Raw genomic sequence first — 25,448 nt, forward strand, 5'->3', positions numbered from 1 at the left:
CTTTTTTGCAAGGATGTTTCTCTAGAGAAAATTAACAAATAAAATCACTAATAAAACAGTTGAACTTTGGTAGAAAACCTATTTAAGCTTTGATATTGTGCCTTTTAACAGTCGTGTTCTGGTACTCTGATGTTTAGATGCAACAGTGAATAGGCTTCTCAAAAATATCTGTGATAGAGGCGAAATCCTGATTTTAGTGATACTGATGTAAGCCGTGATAATCTTATGGCTAGAGAAATATGCGCATATCAGAATTCTCCATAACATTTTTATAAAACTCACTGGACATGGAAATAAGTTGCATCTATTGGCTATCTTGTATTTCACTTGATACCCATTTCTTTAAAGATTCTTTCTTCTGCTTTAGGAAATTATCTTCAATGCACAGCATTTGATTACCTCATCTGGTTCTAGATAGATAAAATAAAAATAACTTGGTAGATCTGTGCTCATTATCACTTGATAGCAGACTGACATTTAATGAACAGCACCAGTGCTTATTCTTTGCTCAATTTTTCCAAGCTCTGATGGTTGCATTTAACACTATTTTATTTCAGAGAACCCCTGCAGCAATCATCAGCCAAGGTAGGCTTCTTATGTGCATCTTTCTGGACATCAGGTAGCTACTTCAAGGTGTGGTTAATGTGCTGTAAAAACTGCAGAGAGGTTATTTGTTAAACTATTTCTGATCAGTCTTGAAAGAGTTGCCATAAAAAGAAATATATGGAAGAAGGTCACTGTTGTGTATACTGTGTATGACATTAACAGTCTCTGGTCAGTGTATGAAACCATATAGATATCTATGCATATATATTTTGTCACATACAAGAAAGCAGATACATCTGAAATCAGTCATCCTTTTGTAATAATTCTTTAGGGAACATATTTAATGAAAATTATCTACTAGATAAGGAAGTTCAATGACATATGGCCAGATCAGGATCCCTGCAGGATATTGTCTAAGCACCTTGAAATACATGGGTGTGTTCACCACACAGGACTAGCAGACTCGGGATATATGTCCTTTAACATTAGTATTTATTATTTTTATGCAAGTACTGTTGTGCTTTTTCTGTGATTAATAGAATTACAGTTTTCTGCTAACTTCATCTTATAGGTAAGAGAAACCATAAATTGACGGTTAACAGAATGTCAATATGGTAACGTTTTGTATGGCAAAGAAATCACACCTTCATTAGAAGCCTTGCAGGAAGATTCAGGAGAGTAAATAACATCGTGTATCAGTTCTAACCATTTCTAATTTATTTCCTTTTCCCTTAATTCTGCATTGTAATTTACATTCACTTTCAACTCAGTAAATGGTTTCCTTTTCCTTTCGATTGGATATCACTAAAAGGCAATAGAACATGTAAATCTGCTGTGTTCCATTGTCTGAGCTTCTTAGAGTGTAAAACAACCCACCAATTGTTAATACTCTGATAGCTGTACTGGAAACATTTACAATGTTTAGCTAAGGAGTGTTGACATGAGTTATGTAAATAATTAAGAGGGACTACATTCTGTTCAGCTCCTCTGTAAGATCTGTATTTGCTAGCTCCACTTGTAGACTTCATTTAACATGTATGAAATGTGATCAAAGTTATTTGGATTAAAAATTAGGCACAGATGAATCTGTTCCAAATATAAGATTCCAAGTTTTTCTCAACTGTGAATTAAACTAATTTCTTTTTTCCTTTTTAAAAAATAGCTCTTTCTCTGGGTTTTGGTTGCTTTATTATTATTATTATTATTATTCATTACATTGTCTTAATCACATTTGAATTGTCTTTCCCTCACCAGAAGCCACTAAAATAACTGGCTAAAATGTCAAAGTCCGTAAATGCTGGTCTATCCTCAGTTTTTGTGACACCACTATGGCACAGTTTAGAAACTGTTGTGGTAAAGCCTCTAACAGGGATGTAGTTCTGATGTTAAAAAGATGTTTAACTCAGTGCAACTCATTAAGATGAGCTCTAATTAAGACCAATTTGAAGGTAAATTTAGAAAGGGGGCTTGGCTTTAAACTGGATCTCTGCAGATTTGCTCTACCTTTCAGTTTTTTCTGATACTTGTATAATCTCCGTGAAGCTGCTGCCTAAGTTTAGTATTCAGTTCCTGTTTCTGTGCTTAAGTTTCTGTCAGTAGGTTCCTACTTGCCTTCTGTCAGCTGTGCTACACATGCCCAGGACCATTTAGCTTTAGATGCCATTGGGAATGTAGGACTACATCAAATAAGCTGTAGCTCGTTCCTGCTAAGTGGTTAAATAGCCCTGAGGATGGTGGGAGAGGGGGTTGGATGGAGGAGGAGCGGGGTGGTCTGACCTCTGGAGGAACGAGAAACAGCCGGACAGTAGAATCTGATCAATGGTAAAAGCCTTGTCGCAGCCTGATAGCTTGCTTGTGCTGCAACACTGGATCTTAGTAAAGCCTTTGACACCATGTCCAACAGCATTGTCCTGGAGAAACTGGCTGCTCACGGCTGGGGCAGGTGGACTCTGTGCTGGGTAAAAAGCTGGCTGGATGGCTGAGCCCAGAGTGGTGGTGAGTGGGGTTACACCCAGGTGGTGGCCGGTCACACGCGGTGTCCCCAGGGCTCCGTGCGGGGGCCCGTTCAGTGTCTTTATGGAGGGCCTGGCTGAGGGGATGGAGCGCAGCCTCAGCCAGTTTGCAGATGGCCCCCAGCTGGGCGGGAGTGTTGGTCGGCCTGAGGGCAGGAGGCTCTGCAGAGGGTCTGGGCAGGCTGCACCGATGGGCCGAGGCCACTGTAGGAGGTTCCACCAGGCTCAGTGCCGGGCCCTGCCCTTGGGTCACAGCAACCCCCCGCAGCGCTACAGGCTGGGGGAGAGCGGCTGGGCAGGGCCTGGGGGGAAAGGGCCTGGGGGTGCTGGCTGGCAGCCGGCTGGGCAGGAGCCAGCAGGGTGCCCAGGTGGCCAGGAAGGCCGGCAGCGTCCTGGCTGGTGTCTGAAACGGTGTGGCCAGCGGGGCAAGGGCAGTGACCGTCCCCCTGCGCTCGGCACTGGTGAGGCCGCACCTCAGGTACCGTGTTCAGGTTTGGGCCCCTCGCTGCAAGAGGGACAGGGAGGTGCTGGAGCGTGTCCAGGGACGGGCAGCGAGGCTGGTGGGGGGTCTGGAGCACAAGTCTTGTCAGGGGCGGCTGAGGGAACCGGGATGTTCAGCCTGGAGAAAAGGAGACTTAGGAGAATTTATTGCTCTCCACAACTGCCTGGAAGGAGGTTGTATACAGGTGGGGGTTGCTCTCTTCTCCCAGGTAACCAGCAATAGAACAAGAGGAAATGGCCTTTAAGTTGCACCAGAGGAGGTTTATTTTGGATATTAGGAAAAAAATTTCCCTGAAAGGGTGAGGTATTACCATCCCTTGAGATGTTTAAAAAACACAAAGATGTGATGTTTTGCAACACGGTTTAGTGGTGGAATCGACAGTCCTGTGTTAATGGTTAGACTTGGTGATCTCAAAGTTCTTCTCGAACCTCAATGGTCCTATGACTCTATGAAATAAAGCATAGTACAAATTTCCACTGAAAAGTTAAATTTGGAGGAATTAATTGCAGATTCATCAAACATAAAACAACAGACTTGGAAATGGAATGAATTTTCTATTGCTGGAGGAACATTTAGATGTAAACTCATTATGTCTTGTTAAAATTGTGGGACCTGTCATTTGTATTATAACTTTGGCTTGATAACTGTTTCCAGGATTTTAGTAATTGATGCATTCGGAATAACAATTTATTTGCATTTCATTTGAAAGTTTACCATTTGATGCCCTTGTAAGTGGTAAGAGTTCTGCTTTCCAAACTGTTATCTCTTTCATGTTCATTAGTTTGAGATGTTAATCTGTCTGTAGATTGTATTCATATTATTTATATTTTCATTTTTATGTGTGGTGAGGTAAAGATGTATGTAGTGCAACTCTCTCAAGCTTTAAATACTCATTTTAGGTTTTTTTATACCATGCTATATGAATTTTATATATATATATCTATCTTTACAGGGAATGCTAAAGTAAAAAGGTTTAAAGGTAATTATTAAGCTTGATAATACAATGGAACATTAAACCTGATATAAATCCATACAGCATGTTTTAGACTACATATTTAATGCAATTAATATTCTGCATACTTTAACCTGAAGTCACCTCTAGCTATTGATCTCATTTAGTCCTCCCTCATTGAGTCCTGTAAGGCCTTTCTCTCCAAGCACAATTACTAAAAATGTTGTTCTTCACTTTGCTGGCTATGTTGCTCTCAGTTTTTGTTGTCTTCATGTTAGCTACTACTGTTTCCTCTCTCACCTCCCGACATCTCATGTTTTCTATTTGCCTTCAATGGCATTTCCAGTATCTTGTTTCTGCTGTGCCTTATTCTATCTTGTGTTGTCATAAATCAGTGAAGCCCAAGGCTGTTAATGTTTTCTCTGTGGAAGAATACATTTATACAGAAAGGCCACTGTCAGCTTTAAAACTTTGATTAGATTGCCTATAATTAACTATATTTTCTGTAGAATACCTAAGGCTCATCAAATGGTTGGAGGTCCCTGCCAGGATGTTACATTATTTACAGAATAATTCTGTACTGGGACTGTATTAAGAATTTTAGACTAGAAGATCTTTACATTAGGGCAGTTTTAATTTGTTTTCAATGGCACTGAGCAGGTGGTCATTTCAGTAAATAATGACACGTAACAAACCACCAAACTTTTGTTGTAACTCAAGCTGAGTACAACTTCATACAAAGAGCAGCTGCTGTGACTGCTATTAGAAAAAGGATGTAAGAAGCCCTTCAGTGGACAAAAAAAAACCCTAGAAAAATAACTTCAAACCTGAGCACTGGAAGTCCAGGTAAGCACATTTCAGGAAGTGGATAACTGTACTTCCCAGCTTCTCTTGTGGGAATTTTTTGGTTTTTTTTCTAGGAAAGGTAAATTGCTTTTTTCCCCTCTTGTCCAGGCAAGAATATTGTGTGACAAAACCTTGGGTTCAGACTGAACAGAAGGAAGAAAAGCCTTGTTTCTGCGATATGTTGAACCAGTCAGTCAGCATTTGAGGTAATTAATTTTATTTGGGTACTACTTTGGAATATTAATTTTTTTTCTTTTCTACCCAATTTTCCAAATTCCTCAAACATGTGTCATTTTATTAATGGATGCTGAAAACTGTTAGTTCCTTTTTTCACAGTAACTAGTTTTGACATTGAAAAATTCTGTTTATTACATTTTAGCTTTTAAAAAAATAATTCTCATGGCAGACATTAAAATTTTGTTGTATTTTCTTGAGGCTTTCATTTTATTTTATTTTTATGTCCATTTCAAAAAATCAGAATCCATCTGGTAAAGCCTTTTTGTAGAAGGATGATTCCTACAAGTGGAAATTTTAACCTTTGACTTGGAATTCTTTTCCAGAGAAACAAATGGTTAAAGCTAATTCTGAGAGATCCCCTTAAATAAGCAGGATTTCTAATTGTAAGACTAGCAGTAACCAGTTTATATTTTTGCCATTTGCTGAACACAGAAAACACAGTGTTTTCTGGATTATTGGACAAGTAACATCAAAATATTTTTAGTGAAATTTTTTCTTTCACAGAATGCACGTACATCTTGCTCACTTAATGAGAGGTAGCAACACACTGACCTTTTGCTCTGCCTACAGATTGAACTGTGTGATAGACGTGCATCTCTTCTCCATTCTGTTGTTGACTCTATCATTCCTTTTTTCCGCAGTGCAGCAGCTTTTAACATAAGAAACCTCCACAAGTAGGATTATTTCTTTCAGACATCTTGAGTCTCAAAGATCTGGCTGTAAATTTGCTCTGCTTTTATACAGCGATGTAAACAAAGTAACAAAATTACTTGGTTCTTGGTAAGAACATAAGGGTACTATGATGTACATTACGATGGCATCATCAGTCAGTGTGGCAAGTAGTTCTTTCAGCGATACCATTCTGTACATTCCTGGCAAGCTCCTTAGCTCTACATTTTAACAAGCCATGACAGAACCTGGTTTAGTTTAGGAATGAGAGGAGTCAGGGTTTTGTTGAAAGACCTACACTTCATTATTACTGAATAGTAATTTGTATAGCAACAGTTGTTCTTGTTCTAGCATTTTCAGTATTTTGCACATATATTTTCTTGTGCTAGATAGCCTGATATTTATCAAATGCTCAGAGTTTAGGTCCTGAGAGAGATCTGCTAAGGGTTACAAAGCAATTAAAAACTGAAAGTTGGTCAGAACAGCTGGTAAAATCAACTATTCTGTTGTTTGCTGTGCTATACTGAGATCAATCAGTTCTTGATATTATAAGTCTAGGAAACTGTTAGGTAAGATAATCTTTGACTAATTTGTTCATACTGGAGTCTTCACATTTGCTACAGAATATTGCACTATCCATAGAACACATTCTTAGAAGCACTAGCAGTAATAAACACTATCATGTTCCTTATGCGGCAGATCTGTCACAAATATCATTACTTGTAAGTCACTTGTATCGTGTGGCTCAGCAGTGGATTACTACAATCTCCTATGTTCTTCTGCAGCGCTTGAATTGCATTTTAAATTTCAAGCACAGGGCAAATAAATATATGGGTGTGGAAAACCCATGCCTTTGATCTTGATTCTTAATTTCAAAACGTTTCAGATTCTGTGTAAAAGTACTGCGAGTGACTATTATCTATGGCATATTAATTCAAAGCTGTCCATGTTTTCCTGTGTATACTCCTTAGCCTTGCTGCAGCAAGAGAAGGCAAATTCTTCTTAGCTGCAAAAACTACTCTACCGGTGACTCCATGTAGGATGCTTTTATGTGCAATGCATTGATAGAGAACAATCTGCTGCAAAACACAGCTATGCTCATTAGTGATAATGTTTATAAAACAGTGTTCCAAATAACACAGTTGCTCAAAACATCTAAGAGAAAGTTGCAGTCTACCAGCAACTCTGCAGCATTTAGCTTTCATGTCCTTTTTTTCCTAGATGATGATTTTCTGTAGATTATGGGATCCATTCTCAAGGTAGGCTCTTGACTCCTTTTGTAATCACCTCAGTCTGTGGTCTGATACTTCAGGGCAATAGACATCAACAACATTTATAGAAATAAAGTGTTGATGTAGATATCAAACCTGAGGGACAGGTTCTTAGGTTATTCCTAGAGTGTTTCCAACTTCTGAAGTAGAAACTGAAGCAAGAATCATTCTGTTTCAAAGTGCTTAGTAAACCACGCTTGATGTCTATCCATATTTTATACACCTAGATAGAGGTATATCAAAACAGCCAAGGTCCTTAAGCCCAGAACAGGAATTGGAGGTGGTTACAGAGGGATGGATGAACACTAGCTCTTCTCAAAGCTTTCCCCCAGCTGTCCTGCAGATGTTCTGTTATTTGCAGAAATTCATACCTGTAGTATGTTGGCTGAACTCTGAAACTAGCGTGAGGTCAGTCCCTTGCAAAAGTCATGGTCATGCTCTATTTTGACTGGCTACTTATGCATTCCTGATAAAATGGGATATGAAAGAGAAAGGACAGCAAAAAAATGAACAAAATGTGAATACAATGGAACATTTTGTTAGTCTGAAAAAAAATTGTTTTGCTTGGATTAAAATCCTTGCTTTAAATAATATTGTTCAATGTTGTTCAGTTCCCCTCTAGAAAGTTAAAAAAGAAAACACCATATATAATAAAAATTTTAAGCATGGTCGAAGAGTACTAGCAAGCCTGATAGTAATAGCCATAAGTTTATACCATAGTGCTGGCATGACCAAGATCAGGCACATCATTAATAGATTTCAAAAACAGGTCTTCGTTAAAAAGATAAAAATTAAGTTTAGCAATGTATTAATGATCTTTTGAATAAAGATTTCTTATTTTCTCTTCCTTGTTGCGTAAGCTGGCTTTGAAAAGAAATAGGGATTGTTACAAAAAGCAGTTTAGAGGTGCAGGCTTGTATATTCTATCTAATATTAAATTCTAAACTTTCAAAGATACTTGCACCTCAGAGATAGTTATCTCTTCCTATTTCACCCTTTGCTCCTATCAAAAGTAATAAAAATGTAAATAATTGTATGGTGCTATCAACTTTTTCAGTTAGGTGCTTTGTAAGTCAAGATAATCAACATTAGATTGAATAAGTAGTTGAAATCTTTGAATCTTTATATCTTCCCCATAAGAGAAAAACAAAAATATCAAGGTAATTCCAGTTTACTTTTATGGTACTCATGACTTTTCCCTCTGTAATATTAAAGGAGAACGTAAACCAAAATGCATTCCTCCACTCAACATTTATTTGCTATATAAAGCTTCAGCAATAATGTGTTTTCCTCTTTCATTCTACTTGAGTTGATTGAAAAGTTTTACATATTTACCAAGCTCACACTTTGCCTGAGTTCATGAATTATGCAATTAACCATGAATGCAATTTCCTGCATTTTACAGTAATAGCTTTAATTCTGAAATGCGATGCTATATAGAGACAGCTCATTCATAAACTATATAACACATTAGAACAATTTCTTACATGGGTGAGTATTCTTGGGCTAACAGCTCAGATGAATATGGTAATTTGTCTAATAAACTGTTTCTGGGCAGTTCTTATGCAGGGGCAATATTCCTTAGCTACCATATTTTCAGGAGCACTTTCACCAGGTGAAGTATAAGCAGGAGGCTAGTAGTATTTTTATACACTTACTGAAAAGATTCTGGTAACTTAGTTTTTCCTTCCTGAATGTAGCTTTATGAACACACATGGACTTGAAGATCATGTAGTAGAATACATCAGTAGGTGTTTAGCCCTGGTAATTCTACTGTGGATGATTTAATGTAGTTATCCTCAATGATGTCCCAGTTATTATACTTGCAACACTATGTGCTGTGTGTTCTCAGATATGAACTTAATGAGAAAAAAATCAAAGAATTGTTTATTTTGTTACTGAACAATCCTAATGCATTAATACAATTAGAAATCATTAGCATTTCCCTTCACATTACATTTAGTTTGAAACAAATCTGTGATCCCCGAAAACTTATTACATCTGAGCACATTGTTTACACCAAGTGAACAGTAAGACTCATGCAGAATTCAAGACAGCAGAGATGTGGGCCATCATGCAACACTGTGGAAAATCTTGTCTTTCATCTTTCTTTTTTTCACTTGCAACTTTTAAAAGAAAATGTTACCGTGTTGCTCTTGGCCAGCTAACTTTATTTACCTTTAGCTGGCTTCCATTTACTCAGTCAGTGCATAATTTATATCTTAAACTTCAAGAGCTTACCTAATTTGCAAAGTTGCACTTGAGACTGTTATCTACAACAGGCTTCTCTATACATCAAAGTGCCCATACACTCAGCTCTAAGATTGTATTTTGACTGATCTAGTAGGTCTTTGTATGTTTTCTATGATTAAGAATATTTGATTAGGAGTGGTTAAAAGACATTTAGAAACGTGCATGCACTTGTGCTGTGCTTAGAATGGTCAAACAGCCATTTCAGGAGTGCTCTTGAGGTTGTCTGTAAAATTGGAAACAGTCATCTCAAAGCATCTTGTTTTTCATTACCCGGTGTCCGTGCAGTTCAGCCTGCTACCCAGCTACCCAGCTGTCTGATTTGCTTTTGGGGCCTCTTGGCTCACTGAGGGACTGAGGATTAGACACCCTGGGCAGGGTTCAGAGGCCTGAGCAGAGTCATTCGGTGCCATTTAGAATGCTCAGGACAGCCAAGGAATCTGCAGGGACAGGCAGGCAGAGGAGGAGCGGGCAGCAGCACCTTTCCAGGTGCCTCGCAGAGCACACTGCAGTGCCTCTGATGGCCCTGCTGACTTACCTGGGGGCAGCTGAATCCCACACTGTCTCTTTGTGAAACGCACAGTGAGAATTTGTGGCAAAGCAAGTAAAAGCAGCTGAAGGAACAAATGGGAAAGAGACTGTGAAGTGGCACCTAGCTAACACCTAGCAACTGAGCACCTCCATTTGCAGACTGGCCACTGTACGCTTCATCCACACTGTAATCCCTGGTTTATTTAGAAAGCTGGTTCCAACTGACATTTCTCTTCCTCAGGCTGCAAACCTCATTTTAATATCGCCCATTATGGCTTAGGTTATTTTGCCTTTGTAGCATATGAATTGAGTACAAGCACAAAATTTGCATTGAAAAGAAATCAGCTTTTGTTTATTTTTTTTATGTGAAGTAATTTCTGAAAATTCCACTTGTTTTTTTTTTAACCATATCCTGCTTTAATAATGAGCCAACAGTTCCCAAGGAACTTTCTGGTAATTATTGGTTTATTGTTTAATGGCCTGAGGCAAGACTGAGAGTAAAGAACTTTCTTCTAAAGCAAGGAGGAACTGCAGTAACGATAAATCTCTCTGGTATTATTACTGTTATGAACCATTTTCAAAAGTTTATGATGCAGGCTTGAAAGCACTCAGATTCACATTACAGTGTTCAGATACTTTAGAATTAACAGGTTTTTTGTAAAGCCCTAACCCTTTCCAGCCTACATTTCAACACAATAGCTGAAATATTCCGTATTCTTTCTAACCTGAGATGCCTAATGTTCTATACGCCTGCTCTCTTTCCACCTGTTAAAAGAAAGTGGGAGCACAGTAGTAACTAGATAGAAACTAATTTTCTTAATGTCTGTCTGTCTGGCTTGGCTTGAAAATCTGTACCACTTCTAGATGAATGTCAAGCAAAAATCTCACTACTGAGAACATTATGCTGATGTATCTCATGGTGGATGCTATGGCTCCTGATCAGCCACAACAGATTCATACTAGTGTGCTTTCTGGGCTGAACTAAGAAGGTCATCAGCCAAGGGAAATCTGGGCATGGATTAAATGTTAAAGCACATGCTCTCACCCCCGCTTACAGTACAAATCAGGCTTACACTATATCTGGCTTTCTGGCCCATGTGGTCCATGCAGAACATATTTCACAGTCTCATGGATTTGCATTCTCTTCCCTGACTCAAATCTCTCGGTCCACTGTGTCTGGCATCACACTATGGCACACTGATAGATTATATGTTTAATTTGCATGTACCCTTATGGAGTTATTACAACTTGCTCAGAAAAGTAGACTCTGCTTTGGTCAACACTTCAAAGGAGTAAGTCTTAATGTGAATTTACATATCAGTAGGGACAGAAGGGGAGGTGGGGCGGGAATTCAAGTTGGCTGTAGTATGTGAGCTGATATGATGGCCAGGAGTCCAGCAGCACACAGTGCCTTGAGACAGGAGAAGCTTTCCGAAGCATCCTACTTTTCCCTGTTCCTTTCCCTTCCTCAGGGAATTTTATCAAACCTAAAGCCTTATGAAGCCTAATAAAGGCATGCTGGTATGATCACAGATTATGTTAGGTAAATGAGATAGAGGTATGTTATTGTCCACACACAAAAGTCCTCAAACCGTGGAGAAATTTGCCACAAGCAGTGTGTATGTCTATTCCAAGGCTTTGAGACTTCAACAGGAGTCGGCCAGGAGAATAAAGTTCACTTGCCACCTTTCTGCTAATAGATCTGAAAGCGGGTGTACCCCCTTTGGAAGGGCTTTGGTGGGATATTTCAGGAACCTGCTTCTCTTCCTTGAGCAACAGGCATTTCTCAGGCAGCCAGAAGACTTTAGCAGAAGCCATTTTATTACTTTACCCTTTTGCCTGAGGATGATGAGTCCATATTAAATACTTATATTTTTTCCTGTAACAATTACCAATGCTTTCTCCTTCCTCTGAAGTTTGCATGAAATTTCAAAAAAAATCTCTATATTATAGAAGCAGCATTAAATTTAATTAGTCAAAATTTTTTTTGGATATGGGAAAAAATGCTCTTGAAATGAAAGAAAGATGCTGTACGGCCTATTTGGTCTTTAAACTCTGAATAAACTAACTTGCATAGGGCCAGTCTGAATAATTAGTAGGGAGAAATGTTCTGTTTAGTTCTGGAGAGTTTTTTCCTGTCTTTCAGACAAGTGCATATCCACTCTTTCATTTGTGTGAATTATTTAACATGATTCACTGATGAAAAGGTAACTCATGATCCCAGCTCTACAGTCCTTTATTTTCAAATGTGCCAGCTGTGCCACACAAAAATTCTTTATAGAAGAACACAGTTACTTTTTTTTAATGTACTTTTTGCAGTATCAGAACCATTCCTTGATGAAAACACTGTGTGTGGTGAAAATTTATTAATTGATTACTGCTTATGAAAAAGTCTTTGTCTTTAATTAGGAATTGTTTAACTTGCACAGTGAGCTCGGGGAGCTCAAGGATGACTTTAATGAGCAGGTGGTGTTTGTTCTGAGCACCTTGAACAAGCAAGATATGAGCAGGACCATCCAGGCAACAATACTGTGTGCAGGTGGGTCATGACAGTAACTCCACCACACTCTGGTGTCTGGCCAATGTCCCTGGCATGTGTGAACCTTATAGATCATGGGATACTGCACGCCTGCACTTAGAATAAACTTAAAAGTTTGCATAGACTAGGTATGTAAACTGGTTTTGTTTTTCACTGAGTATGAAGGTGGGCAAGCTCTGGGACTGGCCCAGAAGCCTCACCTACGGGTGGATGCACCCCATAGGAATTTTCCCAGTTACGGAGAGACTCCTGGCGCTGGCTGCAACGGGGCTTCCCAACCAAAGTGTGGGCCTGAATGGTGTTAAGGTGATAATTGGTGATGTAGCCTTTTCTTAGTCTCTGTAACATTGTGGTGACGATTTGATGCTTCACTCCTATTGCTCTTTTATCATATTGTGTATAAAAACTAGTACTGTTTCCTTTTATCATATTGCATGCTCTTTTCCTTTATTGTATTGTAATATAATAATATATTGATATATTATATTTGATTTTTAGTTCATTTTTGCTTGATATCCAGTCAATCAGCAAAACAGTGTGTCAATTGCTAGACTAAAACTATAATCAGAACATATATTTAAGCTTAATTTCTTACAATAGTAATACAAATCAGCACATGTGAAAAACTGAATCTTAAGGTAAGACATAACAAGAAGTGCTGAAACCAGATCATGTTTCTTAGAAGTGGTAAACAGTTTCAACTGGTTTGATGTTTAGGCCCTCAGGCTCAGAAGTTTAAAACCCAGGTTTTTAAATATGTATTAATTCTTGAATTCTCAAATGCAACCTATTTTTTATACTGGGCACATTTTTAGTTTTTATTTCTACTTCCTTTTTGTTAATTACAATTATATTAATTGTGCCTGTGCAACAATTGAGTTTCAGTTTGCGTTCACATCTTCTCATTTCAAGATGCATTTTATTTTTGCTCAACCTTAATGGTACTGCTAGGTCATTCTGAACCCAGCTTGCTTTATTTTTGACCCATAACCATCATGAACTATTTTTGCTTGAAGTACCTTCTCATCCCTAAGATCTCTGGGAAATCTTTTGGCAGTGTTTTACTGTAGTTGGTAACTAAGAATTTGTTCTGAGCAAAGGAATTTGGTAAGAAGGCTATATTTGACTGCAGAGCTGTGTCTTCATTCAATTGTTTGTATCCCTGTGTCTAAGTCCTATGTCTAGCTGGTTCATTTTAGTTTGTAACTTGTATGCACGCCTGAATGACTACACATTGATTTCTAAAATGTCCAGACTTCCAGAGTACAAAATCCAAAAATATCACCCTGCAGTGTGAAGTCTGTTCTTAGACATGCCCTTTTTTCTTGCTTGTCTTTGCAAATTCTCTTCTCTATGCTTATCTAATGTGTTTTTTAGAAATGTATCAGATGTTATTAGAGAAAATAAAAAACAAAACAGCACAGTTCAAACTGAAATCAGTTGCTGGAGACTGTAACACTTTTAACACAGCTGATACTAATGTCAGCTGTATTCATTCCTCGTTGGATTGTGATGTGACACAGCCTCTGAACACTAGGTCTGAGCCTCGGGAGTATTCAGTCAATCTGGGGCCATGCCTAGCTTAGATTTAGATGACAGATTACTGAGGAAAACAGGCTGCTGTTGGAAGTTATTTCAACATGAGGAGGAACTTAAGCTAGAATGTTTGACTGGTTACCCACCCCTCAGTGTTATAATCAGACTATTGGTAGCCTAAAGTTTCCCAGTAATAATTGAACTCCCAACAGACTTCCAACAAAGTACTGCAGGGAACAGACCTATATTTGATGATATACCTTAACGCAACTGACTTTTATGAACATATATGACAGCTGAGATACTGTTCTCAATGCAGAGACTGTTTTGTAAGTCAAAGTAATTTTTTCAAAAGTTGATTAACAAGATGGTGGTGTTTAATATTTTCTTGGTAGCAAAGAATGTACTGAATTAGTTTTATGTAAGTTTTATGTAGCAGTCATATGTATTGCAAGTTGTTATATACTAAAGGTTATTTTTTCAGGATCATTGTAAAGCCTGTATTTTAACAAGCCCCCCACATCTGCTGCAATGTAATGTTGATACTGGCTATTGAGAGTGGTGAAATAAAACACTTGCTAAGGAGCAAATGTCATCAAACAGGGAGTTAAAGAAACAGTCAAACTTTTAGCACAGGGAGAAAAATAAATCAGTTTAGAAAAAAGAGATCAGCTGGGGAAATGGTTGCATCCTTAAATGGATACTGCTCTCAACCTATGTTATAGTTTATGGCACATCTCTCTAAGCAGGTTTCACTGAGGCAGGGTAACAGCACAGACCAAAGGATGCACAAAGATTAATGAGAAGAATGAAATATGCCTTAGAGTTGGATGCTTAAGGTTGGTGGAACTTGTAAAACCTGGACAGCTGTGAAACTTTATCCATTGGAAGGCAACATTGGCAGTTAGTCTTGCATGGTGTGGGCAAAAAATTCAGTATGCTTAAATGAACCAACCAGATATTAAAACAGCCAATAGAAGCAGTGCTAGAAAGATCTTCAGAAACAACTTTACCTGACCCTTGCACTCTTGGGGTCAAGAGACAGAAGTGATCTGAAATGGAAGTAAGAAATCAAGGGTTCTTAAAAACAGGTCATTGAAAAGCAGAGCTACCCATGTATAGTAGTCTGACCCACATTTCATTGTAGTGCATGGGATTGATCACAGGTCTAGAATGCTAGAGGTTCAGCAAAATTAGTGAAGGGCTTTACTGATGGGTAGTGGTGAATGAACATCAGTTGTGAGATAGCTGGGTAGCTTAAAAGCCTGTAAATCATTCACATTGCATGAGACTCTACACAGGAGATAGGGAATTACATAGCAATGCCATTAAACTGTGAATCTGGTCAGCAAAGGAGCCCAGCAGAAGCACGGGAAATGCTTGCCCGTCAGAAAAAAAAGAAACAAAACCAAATGGGTTAGAATGTTTCTATCTGAATTTTCACAGTGGTATTACTGGTTAATGGAGTTCTTGGTAGGAAGTAGTAAGGGTATGCAGAGATTTGACAGCATGACAACTGGCTTGGGATTTGAATAACAGATGGAAATTTAAGTCCTTGCTCTTTTTTATGTATCATGGAAAGCAATCTCGGGAATGAGATGGAGAAGAGATTTAACCTTTAGATTGCAGTGTCCTTAAGAAGGCCACTCAACCCTGCATTCCAGCTCACTTCAGTGGAAAAAAATATTTTTGATTTTGATTTTATTAAAATTTATTAAAAATATTGAATGGGATTTGTTTCAGATCAAAATGAAATCAAATTTCAATTTTTCACAAGGTGTCAGGAAATAGAATAATAATTTTGATTCTTTTCATTACTGCGGTCATACACATGAGGAGTCAAAGCACTCGAAGTCGTAGTCTGGGACTGGAAGGAATCTGTGGTGGCTGACCTCTGTGTAACCTGCTTGTCTCAGCAGTGCCTTGGATGTGAACTGTGGCTGCTGAAACAGTTTGGTTTCTTTATAAAGCTATAATCACAAAACTCTGGGGATAGTCTGCTCTCAGAAAGTGAATATTAATTATAATGTACAGGAAAGGGTTGTTCAAGGAGCTGCAAAAGTAAAAAGGTGAACTGTAGGAGGATGGCTGAGTTACACGGCTAATTTCACATCCCTAAAAACCCTAAAATACTAGGAACCGGTACAGAAACACATACTATAGATCCTGCATAAGCGGTCTGTGAAACAGACTGGTGTTAGGTGCTTTAGCACTGCAATAGTTAACAGTGAGGAAAGCACTTCTGAATGAAAATCCAACCTAATGAACTGCTGGGAACTGTATAGGATGAAGGCAATAGTGCACGGTACCACAATAATCACTACACATAATCATGACTACAGGGTCAGCAAAGTGTTAGTAAAATAGCAGTTCTGCCATACTAAAATGGTAACACTTTAGCCATGATTTCTCCATTAGATTAATTCTTAGAAATAGGCTATGCATCAAATAATACCATTTCCTTAAGCTTATAATTTCAATATTTATAAGTCAATTTGAATCCCAAATCAAAAAAGAAGTTCAGTTGTGCAGCTGTAGAAAACAACTTATCTGATGCATAACTAATTGACTGGAAAGGTTCAGCTGATTTTCTTGCCTCTTCTTCCCCCTCCTCCTCATTCTTTATACATACAAGTTGGTAGCAAAGTTTCTAAAAAAGAAGCAAGCCTCATAAAAACTGCTAAATACCCAAAACCCAATTTCGTTTTGAAGAAGCATTGAGATACGGAAAAAAACAAAACCAGTGTGAGATAAGTGCTTTAAAGTTCTTTTCTTATGCCAAGAACCCTGATTTTTGTTTAAGTTCTGCAGCAGGTTGTCTCAGACCTTGTTCTTTGATGTGTGCTTTTTAACTTCTTAGTTCAGGAGGAACAATGATTGTGGTTAGCTCCATTTCATTTTTTTGCTGGTTTTGTAGTTGCTTTTGGTCTTGCCTGTTTTGGTGTAGCTTTAGCTAGCCTTTCAACCTTTAAAACATTGCACTTTCTTGTGTTTTTTTAATTTCCCTAAGTACATCTCTTAACTTTTTAAAAACACGTTTACAGCCCTGTGCAAAACATAGGTTCTGTTGTTGCTTGGTAAATGGAAACAGTTCTGTTGGGGATGTTGAGGGGGAAAAAATAGCAGTTCCAAATCTCTCAGTGATTTTTAGTTTTGGATCAGGGCCCATAGGAGAATGATGTAAAATTGGTAATACAGGTGAAAATACACAAAAGCCAGAGAACACAGACATGGGAATAGTGATTTAGATTTTGCATTTTTCTGCAGAAGTATGGTTTAACATGAACAGACCTGAATCAGATTTTATTCTTGGATGTATGGTTTTAATTTCTAAGGTACTGTACTTGTAGCACACTGTAAATTTGTAACTAGGTAATTAAATAAGTTGGTGATAGATTAATTATTTGGCCATCTGTTAAACATGGACACATTTTATTTCCCTTTTTTTATTGCCCCCCCCCCCCCCCCCCCCCCCCTTAACTTATAGTACATTACATTAAGTATCTGTCTAGCCTATTTGCTCTTGACTAATAACATTACTGTTCAAGTAGAATTTTTAATTTAGGGAGCTTGAATATGAAGTTACAGATAGTATGATTTCTTTCTCCCAGGTATTCTTACTATTGATGCTTAAGGGAAACAAGGCAGTGCAGTTATCTTCCGTTGACTAGGAGAGTTTTGTTATACCATGGAATGGAAGACAAGAAAGGGTTTTATGGGTATATTGGCACCAATTCAGTGCTAGTTCTCTCCTTTTCCCCACTGAGGAAAATAATTTCTTTAAGAGAATTAACTAATAATATATTACTATATTTGATATCCCTCTGCATAAAATTTATATAGATAAAATTCCTGAGATAAGTGTTTTTCAAATTTTAAGGATTCAGATGCACTTGTATCATTTCCAAACATATCTGAGAAGGTAAGAGTAAAGAATTAACACGGGTAGAGGAAACATTTATAGTACATTTCACTTTCTGCCCCTTAAAGACTTTGAATTTTGGAGGGAAATGGTGTTGGTGACCTTGAGGAACAAGAAGCCAGAAAGGTTATAGACTTGCCACTGTACACCCAGAGCTAACGTCAAAATAGCAGATGAGTGCCACCAAAGTAGACTCACCTGATAGCAGTGCCCAAAAGTTATTAGGAAATATTCAGAATTTTGTGTAGGGTGCATCTGGCTGTGGAAGAAAAATACTGTGATTGCCCAAGAAGTGCACATCTCTGGATGCTGGTGCCTCTGGGACTCTCCTGTGCTACTTCACTGAGGTGGGTAGTTCACAATTTCTGCTGGAGGAATTTCCATTCATGCTTACAGGCCCCTGCCACCTGAAAGATTGTTGCTAGTTTTGTTTAGTAACAGCACTATGTGCTCAAGCCTGTTTTCTTTTACAAAACCAGATTTTTCAGGCATGGATTTTTTTGCATATTAAAGGATCTGCCTGCTCAGTTGTATTTTTGCTATGAAATTTGATTTTTTTAGAGCTCGATAAAATGTATTTCCTAAACTCCTGCTGATTATGTGAGATTCAGGTCCTTGATTTTTGTCTTAACTTTTGAGTCAAAGCACACATCCTTAAACACTAAAATAAGTCTTTTTGATTCACTCATCTAAGGTTAAATTTTTCTATTATTCCTTTGACCCTTGGCAACTTTTAACGTAATAGAATTATTTAAGCTCTTGGGTGGTTTTACCTTATCTGGATGCCAGGTACACACCAAGCTGCTCTGTCACTCCCCTCCTCAGAAGAACAGGGGGGAAGTAAATAAGATGAAACCCCCCCAGACTTGTGGGTCAAGACAAAAGCAGCTTAATGAAGCAATAGAAAAATTTGCATCTGTGAAAGCAAAGGAAGACGAAAGATGTTAATCTTTACTTCCCATCAGCAGGTGATGTTCAGCCACCTCCCAGGAAGCAAAGCTTCATTTAGTACATGTAGTGGTTACTCCAGAAGAAAGACATAAATAATAAATGTCCCCCCTTCCTTCTCCTTTCTCTTAGCTTTTATATCTGAGCAGATCTCGTATGATACTGAATATCTGATCGGTCATTTTGGGTCAGCTGTCCTGGCTATGTTCTCTTCCAAGAGTTTTCCCACACCTATCCTAGTGTGGGGTGTGGGAGGGGGAAGGCTGGAGAGACAGCCTTGATGCTGTGTGAGCACTGCTCAGCAGCGGTCAAAACACTGGTGTGTTATTGCCACCTTCCTAGCTGCCAACACAAGCACAACACTGTGAGGGCTGCTACGGGGCTCAGCCAGACCCAGTACAACTCTTAATAGCTATTTAATCAAGAGGGAAATCAGCGTACTTGAGTTGCTGACAGCATATTTCCATGACATCAGACTCCAATGCTCTAATACTTGCAGATGTATAGATGCGGTGCTTAGGGACATGGCTTAGTGGTGGACTTGGCAGTGCTGGGTTAATGGTTGGACATGACGATCTTAAAGGTTTTTTCTAACTTAAATGGTTCCATGATTCTGATTCTAAGTTTTACCTAGTGCAAGTGAGCTGGGTAGCCTGGGGGTAAATTTCTGTTTGAGCATTAGTAAGAAACTATTCTCGTGATAGAAGAACCTCACGTCCACATGCACTGTGAAGACGAAAAAAAAATATCTGATTTTGAACTGTTCTTTAACATTACAGGCTTGTCTGTACCTAACATCTAAACCCAAACCAGTCACCTAGCAGGTTTTAGATTTGACAGCCGCCTTTGAAATTTCTTCACAGGAATTTTCTTGGAAGAAAATAGATCTTTACTGACATGGATGCCTGGATTTCTGATGAATGTTTGTCAATACTATATGTTAACAACTTTGGCCAAAATAGACACATTATAAATTCCTTCTGTGATATATGATGAAGCACTTAATTTTAGTTTTATTCAGATTATCTTCAGAAAGCCTATATTTAAAGGAACATGTATTTAAAAATCATATTTATTTCAGTTCTGTGGAAGAGAATGGGGTTTCAGTTTTTGTGGGTTTTTTTTGTTTTTGTAATGGGTTTATTTTCACATATATTGATTTAAGAAAGAAATCCTTTCCTAAATGTTCACCATTTCAATAATCACTCATGACTTTATATAATTGCTCATGAAAGCAAATGGAAATTCCTAGACTTTGCAAGTAGGGAGGCCTATTTTCTTTGGAAAGAACATAAAGATAGTAAAGTCCAGGCCTCTATTTTTAACAGTACTGCTTTGCAGGTTGGATTCCTTTTGTTTTCTTATTCTTATGTAGCATTTTGAGCTGACAGGAATGTACGGGCACATAAATGGTCTAGGTTTTTCTATTGTTGTAAGCTTTCTGTTATGTGATACAACATTCCAAGAATTCCAATATATTTCAAACAAGTAGATTAACAAATTATTGTCATGCAGAATTGATATGTTTTGTATTAGTGGGTTTGTGAATCAAAGCTATGCCCCTAACTCTGAAAGGTCAAATAAGAATTGCACTTTCTTTTGCCATTATAATAGGAATATAAAATTCAAAGTTACGTTTCTGTTAGCTTGACATTGAGGACTCAAATGACTCTGGGATAGGCTTGGTGTGACACAGCGTCTACAAAGTGTTCCCACCTTCTTTTTTCCAATAACAACTTCCTAACCTTTGTTTTGCTCTTATGCTTTTCCCAGATCTCTTGCATCAGCATGTAAATATCCTTTTGTTTTAAGGTCTTTGTCTCCTTGTAACTCGGGGTGGGGGCCCTCATTATTTCTGTCTGCAGTCTTTTGAAATTGATTTCTGTCTTTAAGAGGCATTGGAAACTGTATTTACTGGACTTTCTCTTCTGGAAACAGGTGAATGTAAATGTTTTGAATATAGTTCTAGGAACAAACATTGTTTTTTTTAAAATGACTCCATTCTTCTCTGAATATAAACCAGCCCTTTTTATGTTAGCTCTTTTGCATTTCTCTTGAGTAAACCTGATTTAATTTATGCTAAACATAATGGAACACCTGTGTGTGCTGGATAAAAACTAGAGTATATAATATTAGATAGAGAAATGTCGCATCATAAGTATTGAAAACAAGCAGCAGTGCTCCAGAGTGTCTTTTAGCCTTTTTGTTGTCATTTGGAATTAAGAAAGCTCTGAAAACAAAAATTTGTATGACAGCTTTAGCAGGTAATGAATGACCAGTTAAAAAAAAAAAAAAAAAAAAAAAAAAGTATAAAGAAAAATTTTTCTATGCTGTTTTGCCAAAGCATAAAGATAAATTTAAATTTTTACCTAGTTTCTCATGTTCTACTGTGAGACTCAATGAATAGAGCGAAAGCTGAAGAATTAAAGTAATTGGTTTCTGATTACTTTGTCAATCTGAGTAGTAGTAAACTGGAAATGTTCTGAACTGTTGCACTACCCATGTATCAGAGAAAGATTGTACCAGAGCCATCTGATAGCGCTTGATTTTTCAACCAAGAAAATGATATGAGGCTTTTTTAGGAGTGCAATATTTGATATAATTCCATTTGAAAGATTCCTAATTCAGCTGGAAGAGGAAGGGATGGGTGTAAGATCCAGCTACAAGTAGTGCTAATAGTGTAGTTTGAAGAAAGGCCTCAGCTTTAAATTTATTTTTGGTGCTTTTTAACCCTCCTTTTTATCTTCTTCTTTTTTTTTTTTTTTTTTTTTTTTTTCCCCCACTGTTCTATACTGTGTGTAATTATATTCTTACATTATCTATACAGGGGTATCAGAATATATAGTAGGAGAAATAATGTTGATGGGATAAAAATTCACAGCTTAAATATAAGATATCAGAACTTAAGAGGGGACCCCTTATTAACAAGGAAAGGAGCCTAACTTTCCTAATGTAACTGTGAGTCAATAATTTGATCTAGCCTGAGAGAAATCAAATATGACCCTACGACATATCACATGTGAAGTATCTTCATTGAAGATTGGGTACTACTACCCCTATTAAGCATATAATTAATAATTTCCATGTACTATTCATTTCTTAAGAAGAAAAAAAAGCCAAAAAAATCTGCCTGGATTATAGGGTGAAAAAACAAAGTAATGGAAAGCTGAGTTTGCAGACGAAGGTATAATTGCTTCTATAACTATTGCAGATGGAGTTATCATTGTTGCTATCACTACTGCAAATGGATATACAATTCAGAGAGAAAACTGTATAAGGTAAGGAACAAAGACCACATCAAAGGAAATAAGCATAGCATGCAGGTGAACACGTGTAGGCTAAAAACTGTAGAAGGTTTCTAACCATCCGAGAGAGAGGTTATAGTTCCCAACAAGAGAAGTGAAGGCCAGAGAGGCTATTTGTTGTTGAGGTGGAGTTACACAAAGTTACAAAAGGCAGTATGTGGTGTGGTTGCCTGTACCAGAAGTTATCTGAGCACAATGCAAGGGAGGTGCCTTCTGGTCCTGTTGCAATAGGCCTATGTAATCCTCCAGGCTGCTGTGTGCTCAAAAAGGTGGACGTTGTAATAACACGCAACAGATGCTGACTTACAGAGACTTAACACTGCCAGGAGAACGAATGCAAGATGTGTTAAAATGAAGTGTTTCTTGCAGTGTGTTCTTAGCACTGGGGAAAGACATTACAATGAAAGATGAAGCTTTTCCAAGTATGTAGGTTGCAATTCAAACTATTTGATGTCTCCATTTTTCCCTCTTACTGCTGCTTTTGGGGTCCTGTTCTTGGTGGAGCTGGCTGATGATGTGATTCCTATCCACTGTTATGGTGAGCATGCAGACCATTGTGTGGGGGGAAAAAACAATAAAAAAATATTTTCACATAGGGAAAGGCTGTAATTGTATCTTTCCTTATCCTCTCACCCAGAGCAAAGTTTTATTGTTGACTCCAATGAGAAGCAGGTGGATACCAAGCTCAGTAGAAGTGGGCTACATAATTCTGCTTTGGAAAGGAATTAAAGGAAAGAAAACAAAATAGTGTTATAAACCACAAGCTGAAATATTGTTTGAGTGGGATCAGTATGTGAGGCTGCTGGATTCAGCAATGCTAAAGAGAAACACTGAGATCTCACTTCCTAATTTTTTTTAGTTCACCATTCAGTTTACATCCAAGTAGTAGTAATGGGCTGATCAATTGCACTTGGAAAGATGGACAGAAATAGCTGGCTTGCCCCAACTACAGCTGTAGGTGGTTGCAGCAATGAGAATAGGAATCTACTCAAAGGTCTGGGTGCTTTCACCATCTGGCCCTTTGGCTCCCTAATGTGCAACACATTGAGCATCTTTGTGAACCAGCTGGCAGACGTTTCTTTGGCTTCCACCTTCCTCACAGGAAGAGTCTGTCAGTTTGCAACAATGACAGGAAAATACAGAGCTATTCTCTAAAGCCATTAAGATGAGTTAGGACCATTCAGTTTCTAACATACTTCCCAGAGCTCTTGAAATGGGTTGTACTCCCTTGTACGGTTCAGCATATATTTTCAGCAGATACATTAAAACAATCCTGCAATGCAAAGCTGAGGCATAAAGAAAGGGTAGGTTTTCAGGTTATAACACAGAGCTGAGGATGGACCTGGGGTGGGGGGGTGTTGGTTGGTTGGCTGGTTGTGTTTGGGGGAGTTTTTTGTTTGGTTGGTTTGGTTTGGGTTGGGTTGATTTTTCATTTCTGCCAGTAACTAAATGTATGACTCTGAGATAGACACTAAGGCCAAAATCCTCACAGCCTCTTCAGGCATCAAAAGAAATGATCTATTTTCAAGGTTCAGAGCATCTACAGCTCCAGTTAACATTAAGATGAGCAGCATGCTTTCAATTCCTCAGTAATAAACAAGAAATGCCTCATGGGGATATTATAAAGCTTAATTAGTTAAGAGTCAGATTTCCTTCTCTGCTCCCCCTTGCTTCTTCAAAGTAATTTTACAATCTGTCAAGAGATTCATAGATGGGAAATATATATTGCCAATAAAAATATACTATCTGAACTGAGAATCCAGATGACCTAGCTCGGAGTAAATGCTTGCTCCATCCTAGCTATGAAGAACATCATCAGACAACAATCCTGTTGTCTCTCACAGGGGACTAGTCTTTCAGATGCCGACAGGCTTGTCTATAGTGCACACTGCATCATACTCCATCACTTCCAGCTCAGTGTGGACTCTGTGTAGTATTCAAATATCGTTGTCCTCATTTTACCATTGGGAAACAAATTAACTGAATTGTCCAAATCAGACAAGTATTTTATGTCAGTCTAAAGGGCAGTTCTCTTCAACCTCATCTATGGTCCGTATAGAAAACTTTCTAATCAAAAGTAGTTCTGGTTTTAGAGGGTTTTTCAGGCCAAGACCAGTGTTTAAGTTTCACAAAACCTCTTCTGATGGTTCTTTATTGTGGTCTGTTTAACTAACCATCATGTCATTCACTTTATATACTTTGAAGATACAGTATACAAATTATTCTTCTCTTGGCATTAACTAAATACACAATGTAAACAAAAATTGGTTGTAGCTGTTAAGCTAAATCATAAATCAAATTGTTATGAAGTCTTGGAACATGGTAAAGGCATTGCCTAAAAGCAATGATCACCTGAAGAGGCTGGCATCATTCAGTGGATTTTAACTCATCAACAAACAGAAGCAAGCAGAATATTAGAACTCATTAAAATTTTATTTTGTCAAAATACCTATGTCTGTAATTCCCACTTAATAGTAACTTAAGCTTTCTGTTGACCCTAGAGAACAAACTCTCTATCCAGTCTTCACGTTTGTGATAATAACAAATTTTACAGGCCCCACAATGCGCACACTTTAGCAGCTGATGCGCATTCAATACCTTGTGCTGCGTTACACCTCTCTGGAAAAAAATCCCACACGCTGATGTTCTGTAAAATGAGTGAAAGGACAAAAGCAATGTGCCAGTATTCTATGTTGGTCTTTGAGAAATGTGCTGTCTTAATTGATGTGTGTTATGTAAGGAAGAAATTAAGAAAAAGTGTCCAAAGAAGTAGCAGTTCTCCATGATTCAGGTGCTCTGGCAGGCATGGCAGAGTATGAATGCATTTCGTGGGAGATTGATGTGACTTTCTGCACACCTGTTTAAATGGGCTGTGGCGTATTTATCAGAGGCTCATTTAAACAACTAAATGGGCATGATACGATTACATTAGAACAAACTGAGAGTACTTAAAGGAAGAGAAGAGAGCTTTCCCTGTGACTTTTGGATAGATGATCTATTTTTTATACTGCAATGAAAAAATATGAAATATGCTTAATTCATCTACATCTGGACAGGGGTAGCTATAAAAAAAGGCTTTGGAGGCACTGAAATAAGAAACGCAGAAACATGTGGAAAAATAACTGTCATTCATACTGTCAGCTTTCACCAAGGACTAAGTAAATCTGTTGTTACAGGGGCAAGTATTGTAGGGTATAAAAGATGAAGGCAATAATCCACAACCACAGCAGGACACACAGAGCTATTTATTATTGACCAAACCCACTCCCAAAGAGAGCACCTATTTAATATTTTTTTTAATTGATGAAGATTGTTCTCCTCAAGTCCTCTATCCTGTTTTGTTTGTTTGTTTTCTACGAAGCAGCAGGTCTGACTTCTTGTA

At 38.0% G+C, this 25,448-nt stretch overlaps 1 protein-coding gene across 9 annotated transcripts in view; it reads left to right on the plus strand.

Moving 5' to 3' along the window:
- Nucleotides 1-25,448, plus strand: part of LOC308056225 (uncharacterized protein) — a 121,440-nt gene that overhangs the window by 51,017 nt on the left and 44,975 nt on the right. For 6 of the 9 annotated variants that reach the window (XR_013924736.1, XR_013924739.1, XR_013924740.1 and 3 more), the window contains one exon: nucleotides 1-25,448. This exon is cut by the window's left edge; it is cut by the window's right edge. The gene's annotated coding sequence lies outside the window, so the exon portion shown is untranslated. The other 3 variants (XR_013924738.1, XM_080371244.1, XR_013924737.1) reach the window with 2 other exon arrangements.

This window comes from Falco punctatus, assembly GCF_963210335.1.
Source record: "Falco punctatus genome assembly, chromosome: 1".
In the NCBI taxonomy this organism is placed as follows: domain Eukaryota; kingdom Metazoa; phylum Chordata; class Aves; order Falconiformes; family Falconidae; genus Falco; species Falco punctatus.